Below are 13,567 nucleotides of genomic sequence, written 5' to 3'. Positions count from 1 at the left end.
CCCGCGTCCCTGCCCAAGTCCTCGCAGAGCAGCGAGCACCACCCCATAGAGGACAACGACTTGTCTGTGGTGTCAGTGTCCTGTGACAGCATGGCCGTGGACGTGTCCTCCACACAAAGTGACTCCTCCAAGGCCTCCAGTGAGTCTTGCCCTCTCCCCTCCCAGCCCCTGCTGCCTCAGGGCCATCCAGGAGCTGAGGCCAAGGCCTCCCGAGGTAAGCCCACTCTTGACTCTCTCCTACCAGGCCAGCCACAGCAGCAGTGGAGCCCTGCTCCCAGCGCCGCCCCTGACTCCTCCAAGGCCTCCAGTGAGTCTTGCCCTCCCCCTGCCTCGGGGCCTCCAGGAGCTGAGCCAAGACCCCCTGAGGTGAGCCCACTCTTGACTCTCTCCTACCAGGCCAGCCACAGCAGCAGTGGAGCCCTGCTCCCAGCACCACCCCCGAGCCAGCCTCCAAGGCGTCATCCTCCAGCCCCAGTGCCAGGAGCCCTGCTCCCAGTGCCGCCCCTGACTCCTCCAAGGCCTCCAGTGAGTCTTGCCCTCCCCCTGTCTTGGGGTCTCCAGGAGCTGAGCCCAGGGTCCCTGTGGTGAGCCCACTCTTGACTCTCTCCTACCAGGCCAGCCACAGCAGCAGTGGAGCCCTGCTCCCAGTGCCACCCCTGACTCCTCCAACGCCTCCAGTGAGTCTTGCCCTCCCCCTGCCTCGGGGCCTCCAGGAGTTGAGCCCAAGCCCCCCATGGTGAGCCCACTCTTGACTTTCTCCTACCAGGCCAGCCACAGCAGCAGTGGAGCCCTGCTCCCAGCACCACCCCCGAGCCAGCCTCCAAGGCGTCGTCCTCCAGCCCCAGTGCCGGGAGCCCTGCTCCCAGCGCAGCCCCCGACTCCTCTGAGGTCTCCAGTGAGTCTTGCCCTCCCCTGCCTCAGGGCCTCCAGGAGCTGAGCCCAAGCCCATGGTGACCCCTCTCTTGACTCTCTCCTACCAGGCCAGCCACAGCAGGAGTGGAGCCCTGCTCCCAGTGCCGCCCCCGAGCCAGCCTCCAAGACGTCGTCCTCCAGCCCCAGTGCCGGGAGCCGTGGGGACCTCGCAGAGCCAGAAGCCACTACAGCAGCCCATGAGCCCGATGGCACTGGGCCCACAGCCACTGCAGCCACCGCTGACACCACAGCCAGCGCCCAGGGCAAGAGGCAGGGCCGGCGCGGGGTGGGCAGGAGGATCCTCCGCTTCCTGCTGAGGGCGTGCTGCATCCTGCCATCCCGAGGGAGCAGCTCTGGCAGCTGCTGCTGCAGAGTGGCCCCCAAGTAGCCTCGCTCCGCCCCCGTCACCAGGAGCAATCTGCAGGCCCAGCTGATGGAACGCTTTTCTTTCCTTGAGCATTTGCAAATGCTTCTCATGAATAAAATCCACCTTTGTACATGGCTTTGGTCCGGTGTGATGTTTGGGTTCCTGTGTGCACCTTGGGGAGGTGATGGAGGTGACAGGTGGCTGGCTGTCACGGAAAGACAAATGCTGGGCGATCTCACCTGTGTAGGGATCACAGAAGGGGTGACCTCATAGAAGTAGAGCATAGAGTGACGCATCCCAGAGGCTGGGCCGGGGGAGGGGGGGGAGGGAGAGTCTCAGTGTCCACATGGCACAGGCACACGAGGGTCGGGGTCTGAGGTCTCTGGCACAGCAGGGAGGTCCCAGTCCACAGAGCTGTGCATTACAACAGAGCTGTCTGTGTCCGTATCCAACATCTCCTGCATCCTCAAGGGAGAACACAACCCCATTCCCCTGAGGGCCATGCAGCTGGCCTCATGGGGTACAGGATCCACCGGCTCTGCAGTCCAACAGCTCCAGGTGGAGCCGGGCAGGACATCCATGCTGCTGTGTGCCCGGGCTGCCCAAGGTGAGGCCCAACCGCAGCAGAGGACGCAGGCGGGACCTGGTTGTTAGTTCAGGAGGCCCCTGGCAGCACCCAGGCCTTCCAAGTTCCCAGGGAGCTGAAAGCAAGGCTTTAGACCTACTGGAGAGGCAGGACCTGCTGCCCCACTTGGGGACACTGGAGGATGGGACCTCCCCCACCCCTGGTCATCCTCACTTCCACATTTCTGGGGAAGGTAGGCTGTGTTTAGTGAAGGAGCTTTCTTCCAGATCTGAGGTTACATGGATGCTCCGTGCACAGAACTGGGCTGCGTGGGCTCCGGCAGGTGCTCACGTCACACATGCACTGCCTCTGGAATGTTCCATGGGGAAGTGACTCAGAGTTATCAAGGTCACCCCGATGAGTGACCAGTGCTTCATGGCTGTCCTGTGTCACAGGGCTCTGAGTCGTGTGGAGGGCTGAAAGGAGACCCTGTGACCCCACCCCCCAACCTGCAGGTTACCTGGGTCCCACTGTCAGAAGGTCCTGTGGGAACCCCAGGTCCTGCCAGCGAGTGTACATCCTGCCCAGGGCCCACTGTACAATGACAACAGCCCAGGGACCAGGCCCTGTAGGGGGTCACAGAGGTGGCCTGGGCGAGGCCCCCAGGAGGCTCGGGTTGTTGACTGCGCTGCTGAGCTCCTGACGGGGCCCTATCCAATGACTGCAGCCTCTCCACACTGGCATTTCAGCTTTGGGAGCTATGGAAGGAGCAGTCCCTCTGGGAGGCTTGGCCTGGCTCCCAGCCTTCGGCTTGTCTCCAGCCTGGGGGTCAGGAGGGCGATGGATGGCAACAACAGCCTAGCAGAGGGCTGGCAGGCTGGCGGGCAGGGGGCTTGTGAATTAGGACAGGGTCCAGGGTCCCAGTGACCCAGATTCCCACGGGAGGCATGAGGCTGCAGTTTGGGAAGGGTCTCGGGTCGTCCACCAGCCCAGGCTTTCAAGTGCAGGGACCAAAGTGGTCATCGGCAGGGATGCCCCAGGGCCTCCCGGTCAGCTGAGCTTGTCCTTGACCCTGAGAGCAGGGCTGGGCAGGGTGGCAGACCTGTGTGGCCCCAATGTGGGTTTGCGTTATGCCCATCAGTCTTGTGTGAGGACGCCCAGCACTGCTGACTTTCAAATCCCTGCCAGGCTCCATCTGCTCCGGGGCGGGACTCGACTCCTGCTGTGACATTTGGGACCTTCAAGCATCTGTCCCCGGCAGATCTTCCCTGCCTACACTTGGAGCCGTCGTGTTTGGTGTTTGCCGCAGACACTGGGCCACCTCTGGGGCTGTCCAAGTGCTCTTTCCTCCCTGGGCTGCCCACAGGCTGGCTTCACCAAGGCAGGAGCTGCGAGCTTCATCCGGGTCTCACAGGTGGGTGTCAGGGACCCAGGCCGTGGACCATCCCCTGCTGCCTCCCAGAGCGCACACCTGCAGGAAGCTGGAGTTGAAAGCGCTGCCGGGACTCAAACGCAGACACTGGCGCATGCGTGCTGCTTCCTGAGAGGGGTCCCCACAGCTGCCCCAAGCCATGCACTTCCATGGCATTGTTGAAACCGTCGTGAGCTCTATTTGAAGGAAGCACCCTTCTGCCCTTGAATCTTCGAACAGTCAGGCCAGGCAAAGACGAGGACATCCACTACAACGCCAGTAATCCCACGTGGGAATCTCACACGGCAGGATCTGAAAGTCTCTGGGGGGGCACGTTGTGACACAGCTGTCAGTGCCGCCGCCTGAGACACCGCATCCCACACGGGTGCAGCTTTGGGCCCTGCTGCTCCACTTCTGACCCTGCACCCTGCTCACGTGCTGGGAACGCAGCAGAAGATGGCCCAAGTGTTAGTGCCGCTGAGGAGTCCTCGGCCACGCTCGCAGCCCTGGGACACAGGGCTGCAGGGCAGAGGGACAGGGACACAGCTAGCACAGCCAGACCTGCTGTCCTCAGGGATCCTTACCACAGCCCAGTGGGGGCCAGGCACCGTGATCAGGGCACATGTGTGTGCGTGCGCGTGCATGTCTGTGTACACCGCACATCATGTCTGTGCCTGTGTGCGTGCATCCTGTGTATCTGTGTATGTGTGTGTGTGTGTCTGTGCGTATCGCTCATCATGTTCATGACTGTGCGTGCGTGCATCGTGTGTGTGTCAATGTGTGCGAATGTGTATCATTCATTATGTCCGTGCATGTGTGTGTGCTGAAACGTGGATGAACCTGCTAGCTGATGACTGGATTCGAGGATTAGGACCAAGCCCAAAGCCCGGTGGCCCAGGTCGGGGGCTGAGGTGACAGAGGGAGGCGGGGCGGCCTGTGGCAGCGTTGATCTCTCAGGCTTCTGGAGCTGGGGCTGGGCCAGGGCCTGCAGAGCTGCTCCCTGCCTCACAGAGGCCGCCTGCGCTGGCCTTCTCCCCTGCTCACCAGGCAGGGCGGCCCCGGGCTTCTGTCCCGGGAGGGCCCTGAACCCCCTGGCAGTCTCCTCCAAGCCCGCCTCCCCAGGCCCCTGCACACACTGTCACTCTGGGCGTGGGGCGGGACGTGGCTGGGAGGCCGGGGGGAGCCCAGCTGGTCGCTGACACGGGCTGTCGCTCCAGAAATACCTAGGATTTCTCCTCACATCGTTGTCACAGTGAACACGCACGACAGCCAGCAGCATCCAGGCTGCCTCTGAGACCCTTCCCCTGCTCCGGAATAGAAATCATAAACACATGAGACCCACTGAGTGCCGACCACTGTGCCTGGCCAGTTTGGTCTTTCTGTGAGAGCCAGCCACCTGTCACCTCCATCACCTCCCCAAGGTACACACAGGGACCCAAACATCACACCAGAATAGCTGGAATAGCACAGATGGGCAATGGCAAGGTTAACTGGAGAAAATGGACAGTCCGTGGAATCACACACGTGTTCAATAGGTACTGAAAGATTCCTCATTTGCCATGCACTTTGTCAGTGGGGGACTAGATTTGTGCCAAGAGCTGACACGCTTTGAGAACTGGACAGACAGAAACTGTTCAATGAGGGGAGTGGGCAGAGTGCCACTGTAGGGCGAGGTAGGGACTGTAGCAAACTGGAGAGTGGACACCTTGCTTGCGAACAGACTATCCCCAGCACCAGTCAGCTGTTACTAGAAGAAAGTGCTGGGGAAGTATTGCCAACTTTTTTGTTTCTTTTCTAGAAAAGCAAGACAATTGTCTTTTTATGTAAAATTTGATTTTTAAAATGATTTATTTATTTGAGAGAGACAGAGAGAAAGGTCTTCCAACCATTGGTTCACTCCCCAAATGGCCACAATGGCTGGAGCTGGGCTGATCCGAGGACTTGGGCCATCTGCTACTGCTTTCCCAGGCCATGGCAGAGAGGTGGATGGGAAGTGGAGCAGCCAGGACTTGAAGCTGAGCCCACATGGGATGCCAGCACTGCAGGCAGTGGCTTTACCTGCTCCGCCACAGTGCCGGCTCCTACCATTTGATTTTTTACATGTTACTATCTAATGCAGTGTCAACTTGCTATAGAGGCCAAACAAAACAGAAACAAGGGCAGTTTTCTTGCTTTGTCTAGATGCTGAGGGCCTTTGAGCTGGGTTTCCTGTGACTCCTGGTGAAGAGAGGTGGATGGCAGGGGAAAGACGGCAGCACTTCCAGATGAGGCTAAAAAGGAAAACGCCACCAAAGCGTGGGTTCATAGATGCGTGTAGAGCTAGGGGAATCGAAGCATCAGGCTCCCCCCTGCTCTGTGCTCTCTGGGTGCTGCCCCTGTCCTCTTCCCGTCCAGGACAGCTGAGCCCATCTGTCCATGTGGGTGGGAAGGGGTATCTAAAAGAGTGCACACAGCGATGTGCCCCTTAGGAATGGCACCAAGGAAGGATCTCCCCACAGGAGGCCACTTCACCTTCCTGCACGCATCTGTGCCTCCAGCTGCGGGTTCACGGCTTGTTAATTTGTGCTTCACATGACTGGGTACCAGGGACCCCACTAGCCATGGCCCCTTTACTCAGAGCCACTAAGCGCTTCCTAGAATGCAAATTCCCCCACTAACTGGTTGAATCCTGGGGAAAAAACGTGCAGCTCAGCACACTCCTGTGTTGGTTAATGGCAAGGCTGCATCTCTCAGTGAGGAGCGGGCATGTGCAGGAGTGCTTGGTGCGCCGGCTCCTCATCTGAAGATTTGACAGCAGGAAGCCTCCGTCCAGCTGCAACCCCTCAGTATTTCCTAAAGGTGCACTTTCTGCATTTCTAGGCCTCCAGCAGACAGGTGTGGGCCCACAGAGACTACCCCAGCACAGTGGAGCGTGGGGAGTGATCTAGTGTTCCCGGCTGATGCAGGCACTGGGTGGCTTGCCAACCGCACCCTCTATCCTGTCTGTTGAGTACTTGGCTGAAGAGAGAGGTTCTGAAAGCGCAGGTTGTCGCTGCAGCCACCTTCCCGCAGCAAGGCCCAGCCCAGCGGCCTGCTCTGAGGGCCCGGGGCTACCGGTCCCACTCCCTGGGAGGGAAGGGGGTGGGGTCTGAGGGCTGGGTCCCAGGGGCTGCCTTGGGCACTCAATCTCTTTTTTTAAAAGATTTATTTATTTATTTGAAAGTCAGAGTTACACAGAGAGAGGAGAGGCAGAGAGAGAGGTCCTCCATCCGCTGGTTCACTCCCCAAGTGGCCACAACTGCTGGAGTTGAGCTGATCCGAAGCCAGAAGTAAGGAGCTTCCTCCAGGTCTCCACACAGATGCAGGAGGGGCCCAAGCACTTGAGCCATCTTCTACTGCTTTCCCAGGCCACAGCAGAGAGCTGGATCAGAAGTGGAGCAGCCAGGACTCGAACTGTCACCCATATGGGAGGCCGGCACAGCTCCAGCCTCCATATGTTGTCGTAAGAGAGGATTTCTTTCCACTTTTCTTGGTAGAACACACTTTTTCTTCAGTATTGATCTGAATGGTAGATATTGACAACATAGTATTAGATGGAACATAGAAAATGATCCAAATGTGCATGTGTTCTGTTATACACTTAATCACAATACAGACTATGGAAGAGATGTGTGGGTTGTGACCAGTCAGGCAAGTGCTGACTTGTTTAGTATACTGGGGGGAGGGGTTTGCTCACCCAGTGATTTCACAGATAATTCTCTGCTTTTTTGAAAGATTTATTGATTTGAAATACAGAGTTAAAGAGAAGGAGAGACAGATCTTCCCTCCACTGATTCACTCCCACAAAATGGCCACAATGACCTGACTGGGGCAGGCTGAAGCCAATAGCTGCTTCTGGGTCTCCCACACGGATGCAGGGGCCCAAGTACAGATGATTCCTGAAGACAATGGAAACCGACTTAAGTGAGAACAGACATGCCTTCTTGAGTAAATCACTCTTTAGGCCTTTAAGTTGCCACTATGATGTTTTACTTAATAGCCAGAGCTGTGTCGATGCAGACACCAGAGTCCCAGACAGTTTGCTGTTTCCCCTCCAGGATCACAGTGGCACAACTGGAAGCACAGGTACTTGATCTCAAAGGTTACCGCCTCTCCATAGTTAGAGAAAACACACTGGTTCATGAATCGCATCTTTGTGCGTGAGTTGTATCCATTTTGCAGCCAGAAAGTCGAAGGACAGTAGACAGGAAATGTGGGTTCCATAAAACCCCTTCCTTAAAATACAGTTCGCTTAGATTCTTGTTTTCTCCTGAAACACAAGGATTCTGCAGACCTGTAGCTAATTAATTGTGATCCTGAAGATACATTTCCCCCAGGTGGAGGGGAGGGGACTGAAGGCGTAGTGGTGGCTTCTCCTGGGGATTCAGTCAGCACATGTTACACCAAAGTACTTACTTCCCGCTTTCCCGTGTGCTTACCAGAGGAAACCAAATACAATGAAATTTCAGGCCTTGGAGAAACACAGTTCAGCAAAGGATCCCTTGATGGTGCTGTCATCTCCAGGTGGACATTAGCAGCAAGGGGCTAGAGCTGGCTCTGTCGTGAAGACGGAGAAGACCTTCCCATTTCAACACTCAGTAAGCCCCCGAAAGGGAGAGGTCGTCCTTTGTTCCCAGGGTCCTTTGTGCTTCCTAGGATATTGTATGGACAGATAAACAACAGGCCTCTGGTCCCGTCTGGAAGCAAATGCCTTGACCTGTTCTTCATCAGATATAGTCAGCATCCCAGGACGGCACTGATCATAGGCAGGTCCCTGTAGCACCTCTGACACGCCAGCACCACTCCTCAGCTGTATACAGTTAACAATACAACATGCCACAGGTATCAGTGGTAGCCACACACCACAGTGCAGCGTGAATGTGTATGAGATGCCTTTGTTTAGGCACAGAGCAGGTGCGTCTCACTTTGTACATCTGTAATACTAAGCAGCATTTCCTTAAATAATGAATTCTGTAATACTAATGGACTTGAAATGCTTACTGTGGCAAGAGAGTGAAAACCCAACCCAAAAGTTGAAGGAACGGGAAGCTCACACCACCCAATGAAAGGAAGACTGTGCTCTGGGGATTGGTTTATCCGTGTTATTCTGCGTCTGTAATTCTTTCCTCTGCCCTCTGAGATGATCTGGACCGCATTCCCTAGGTGCATCCTTGTCCAGAAAGAAGAGCTGCTTCCTGTTGCCTCTCTCAAGGGAAGAATTTCCCAGAAGTCTCTGCATACCTCTTGTATCTCATTAATAAAAGTTGAACATACACAAATCTTTGCCTTGTCCCTGTGTCGTCCTGACATCCTAATCACTGGCCATGGAGACACTGGCCCTGAAAGGTCCAGACCTGGCCAGAGCCCATGGCCCATTCCATTGTGTGTGGTGGCTGTGTGATGCATACAAAGGAACTGGCCAGAGGGTCTATTAAGATATGTAGGCAGGGGCCAGTGCAGTGGCATAGCAGGTAAACCGCCTCCTGCAGTGCCAGCATCCCATATGGGCGCCAGTCGGGACCTGGCTGCTCCACTTCCGATCCAGCTCTCTGCTATGCTCTGGGAAAGCAGTAGAAGATGACCCAAGTGCTTGGGCCCCTGCAGGTGCATAAGAAACCCAGAAGAGGCTCCTGACTCCTGGTTACTGACTGGCATGGCTCTGGCCGTTGCAGCCAACTGGGGAATGAACCAGCGAATCCAAGACCTCTCTCTCTCTCTCTCTCTCTCTCTACCTCTCCTCTCTCAATGTAACTCTGACTTTCAAATAAGTAAATGAATCTTCTATAAAAATATAAAGATCTGTTGGTAACTTTCCAGAACTTGAGCGTTTTCAACAAATGAAGATTCAGGCCACCTAGGAAATTTTTAAATAAGTTATTTAAAAATAATTTTAGGGTGTATCTGAAGCAGACCTGGAGCAACGTCATCAGAACTGAGGTGGAGAGTGTTGGTTCTGGAGCACAGCAGGTTAAGCCATCACTCGCAACGCTGGCACACCATATCAGTTGGAATATCTTTGTCTCTTTGTGTCAGTTTGCCTTTCAAATACATGTTTTGAAAAAACCAGATGGGAAGTCTGCATTGTGTCCTAGTGGGTAAAGCCTCCACCTGCAGCGCCAGCACCCCATATGGGTACCAGTTTGATTTCTGACTGATTCCTAGGCCACAGCAGAGAGCTGGACGGGTAGAGGAGCAGCCGGGACTAGAACCGGTGCCTATATGGGATGCCGGTGCCTCAGGCAGAGGATTAACCTACTACGCCACAGTGCCAGCCCCAAGTTACAAATTTCTTAAGTTGCCCTGTCACATTTCTTTGTTTAATGGTTTGTAATTTTCCTTTTTTAGGGTTTTTTAGTTAACAAATATATGCTTTTTTGATACATAAAATTTGTTTTTTAATTTTCATTGTAGAGATCTTTGACATCCTTGATAAATTTATTCTGAGGTATTTAATTTTTGTTTGTAGCTATTGTGAATGGTATCTATCTTAGAAGTTCTTTCTCAGCCATGGCATTGTCTCCGCCTCTGCTCTCTAGGGAGACACCGTGGGGCCCTCAGTTGCTAACCTGGTACTGATGACCCAGCTTCTTCCAATACAACACTGGCTGAGGAATGGACTTGGTGATGATAACAGTTTTGCCTTTTGTTAAAAACTTGTTTATTTTCATTTTATTTGAAAGGTTGAAAGGGAGGGGCACAGAGAGAAAGAGAGAGAGAGAGAGAGAGAGAGAGAGAGAGAGAAATACCTTACATCTGCTGGTTCACTCCCCAAATGCATGCAACAGCCAGGGCTGTGCCAGACCTCAGGACGGAGCCTGACCTCCACTGGGATCTCCCACAAGGGCGGCAGTGACGTAGGTGCTTGGGCTAGTACCTGCTGCTTCCCAGGGTGCGCACGAGCAGGAAGCTGCAGCAAGAACGGAGTAGCGCAGACTTGAACCAGGCACCCTGATACGGGATGTGAGTGTCCCTAGCAGCGTGCTAACCGCTGCATGGAATGCCTGCCCCGATGACTGCTATTATTCTGATGGGAATTCCACACATGTATTGAAGTCCTGTCAAAGTTAAGAACTGCTAATAATAATTATTGAGATGCCATTTGTTACTTTCTGTCAGGCTTCGTGCTAAGTACTTTATATGAAATGAAATCTCGAAGCTTGTAAGTCAGCACTATTACACCTTTAGAAAAGAAGCTGGATCCCAGAGAAATCATCATCTTGTCCAAAGTGACACAGGGGTCACTGCACATCCCTAGAGCGGGGCTGGGGAAACTTTTTTCTCCAACGGCCATTTGGATATTTATAGCATCATCTGTGGGCCACACGTAATTATCAGCTTGAAAATTAGACTGCAATAGATACACTGAATTTCGAGTCTTGCCTGTAGTTGCCTTGGCAGGGCCAGACCCAATGATTTTGCTGGCTTTATGTGGCCTGCAGGCTGGACAGTCCCCACCCGCGGGCATGGGGATGCTGACCTGTGGACAGTGGAGTTAGGCAGGTGCACAGTCTAATCAGCTGGCCACAGAGTTCATTCATGGTGGCACTGAGAACCAACCCAGAGCAGAAATCAGTAAGACTGGGACACAGGTGAAGGGGCCGGTGGCAGGAACACTGTTAAGGTCAGGTTTGAAAGGGGATTTGCCTGTGAAACAATCTTGGCCACACGGCAATCTTGCCCACAGTCAACCCTGAGCATTGGAAGAGGTGGCTCAGCTAAGTAATTGGCCCCGAAAGCGAGTGCCTGGTTGCTTGTCTGTAAGGTCGTGAGAATCTTGCCTCACTGTCTGATCCACTCAGTGTCTTTGATCTGACTTGAGAATGGAGCTAACTCTTGTGAGCAGGTATTGTGACACTGTATGGATAATGTGGAGTAAACAACTGGCTTCCAGAGCCAAGTCTAGGTCCCAGGGCTTAAGGAAAGTCAGACTGTTCTGTAGATGGTGAGAATTTTCCTGTTGATGCTTGCCCTATTGTCTTAGGTAGGACTGGGGAAGGAAGTGTTTTCTTAAGGCTTAAAAATAAACAGGTACATAGGATGCGATCAAAAACCATAAAGCAAGCGAGTCCCGGGAGAAATGCCAGCCAGGCTTCTGACGGAGGTGCCAGCAGCCAGGGCAGCAGCACAGCCACACAGATGGCCCACGGAGAGAGTCGCGCTGCTGTTTTAGGATTTCAGACCTGGAGGGGGCTTCAGGGACCAGCCCACCCAGCCCTTCTTACGAGGAAAATTCTTGAGGACCAGCGAGATAGAGCGACTTTCTCAAGCTCACACAGCTAACAAGGGAAGAGGACTGGGATAATAGTTTCCTGAAATCCTTATTCTATGCCAGAGTAAGGTTTCTGTCATCCTTGATAAGTGCTTGTAGTCGCTGGGCTGCTAACGTGAATATTTATTAATGTTGAATTTTTAAAAAGAATTTTAATTTTTATACTTCATATCATATTTTTATTTATCAAACGGTCCTATTTAGCCCAGTTTATAAAATTTTAAAAATTTAAACATTATTTATAAAGGTAATGAATCCCTTTTCATTTTGAAAGCTTTCTAAATGTATAAACAAATAAGGAACCTCTCCCAAGTATTTAAACATCACTAAACAAATCTCACAGGATTACCAGCGCGTTACAGTTTTTTTTAAAGATTCAGTTATTTATTCAAAAAGCAGAGAGAGACAGGGGCTGAACCAGAGACCCTCTGTACACTGGTCACTCCCCAGACAGCTGCAAACGCCACGGCTGGGCCGAGCCAGAGCCCAGGGCTGGGAGCTGCGCTCGGGGCCCGCAGGTGGCAGGAACCCGACTCCTGGAGCGTCCTCCTCCGCCCTCCAGGCACGTTAACAGGAGCCGGGCCGAGCGGAGCGGCCAGGATCTAAACGATCCGGGTGGACGCTGGCGGTGCCACACTCGGCCCCTGTGAGTCGTAGGTGCTTCAGCACAGCTGGGACACTTAACACCCATGGACCTAAGAGGCACAATCTAATTTAACGTAATCTCACTTTTTCAGCAAGAAGCGCCAGGCTAACGGGTTATTCTTTAACATACTAAATTCTCTAGACTATCTTAGACACATTAAGTCCCAAGTACATAGACTGTCCCAATGTTTACAAAACCCGATTCTTAACGGAAAAAGTATTAATTCCACAGACCTGGTGAGCGCCACCGTCTCCTCGCCAGTGTAGACCGTCCTCGCCGTTAACGGAAACCCGCCGTCATGGCGGCTGCTGCGGCTGCGGACGGAAGCCCAGGAGGGACCTGACTGTTACCCAGGGAGCCGCCCCAGGGTGCTCGCCACATCGCCACATCTTGAACCATGTTCCCAGTGGGGCCGCGGAAATGGCGCATTCATTCTTTTTTTGGCATGGCGTCTCCTCTCCCACTCTGCTGGAGGTGCTCTGAGCTCCCGTGGATTCTGCTGATCTCTCTCTCGTCTTCTGGAGCCCCCGGGTCCTGTGGCCCAGCCCTCAACTCCTACAGACGCTTCAGTGACATCCACTTGCCCTCTGTGTGGCCATAACAGGGCTGTGTTGGGCTCTGTGGCTACTGCACCTAGTGGTATCCCAGATGCCCTTCATCACAGGATGACAGGACGGCCAGCTGCTGGGAGTGGCTGCTGACTGTGAAACATACCCTCCCCCTTACAGGAAAAAGACCTCAGAAACACCCATTGTCCTATAAGCCTCTCAGGCACGGCCAGCTGCCCCAGGTAAGTAGTGGCCAAGTCTCACAAGGCCAGTCTTGCTATGATCTTGAGAATGACCTTTTAGGGAGGCGGGAAGTTAGACACATGGGAACAGGAAGTCCGAGTGGCTTCTGAGCAGGAGTCACTTCTTGTAGTCCATGGACTAAGAAGCTGTGGACAGAGGAAGCAAGCAATGGCTTCAAATAGGAGTTCTAAATCAAGTCTCACCTCGAGGGGCAGCTGTTATATTGCATCTGAGTTGCTTCTTTTTGAACATGCTCCTGGGTCAGGGCTGTTGGGGACGGGAGATTGAACGGGGCCTGGTAGAGTCCTGCACACTACTGGGTTAATCCGAATTTGTTTTATACATATACAACCCATGTGTATTTGTAAATATGTATGTATTTCTATATTTCATAGGAAAAGGGAACTAGACAGATGACCCTCTTCCTACTTTATTTATACAAATATTTAGCGAAGCGTGACAACATTTGAGTGTACAGGAGGCATGACGTGTGCTCCTCTGGGAAAGTTCAGCCCATCAGTAGGGCCCACAGTGTTCAAACCAATTCAACATTTCAGAATAGGATGGAAGATGGAATAACACAAACAC

The 13,567-nt window shown here is 53.5% G+C and overlaps 1 long non-coding RNA gene across 1 annotated transcript; it reads right to left on the bottom strand.

Moving 5' to 3' along the window:
• Positions 1-6,424: 6,424 nt before the first annotated feature.
• LOC103345766 (uncharacterized) lies at positions 6,425-13,138 on the bottom strand. Its single transcript, XR_011384903.2, has 2 exons — positions 12,422-13,138; positions 6,425-6,795 (listed from the first exon to the last, which is right to left on the bottom strand). It is a non-coding gene; the product is annotated as an uncharacterized LOC103345766 (long non-coding RNA).
• Positions 13,139-13,567: the final 429 nt, after the last annotated feature.

The sequence above is a fragment of the Oryctolagus cuniculus genome, chromosome 20 (assembly GCF_051225735.1).
Source record: "Oryctolagus cuniculus isolate XC-2025 breed Fujian yellow rabbit chromosome 20, ASM5122573v1, whole genome shotgun sequence".
Taxonomy (NCBI): Eukaryota; Metazoa; Chordata; class Mammalia; order Lagomorpha; family Leporidae; genus Oryctolagus; species Oryctolagus cuniculus.
The sequence above is the reverse complement of the archived record's forward strand: the minus strand, read 5'-3'. Positions and strand labels throughout refer to the sequence as shown.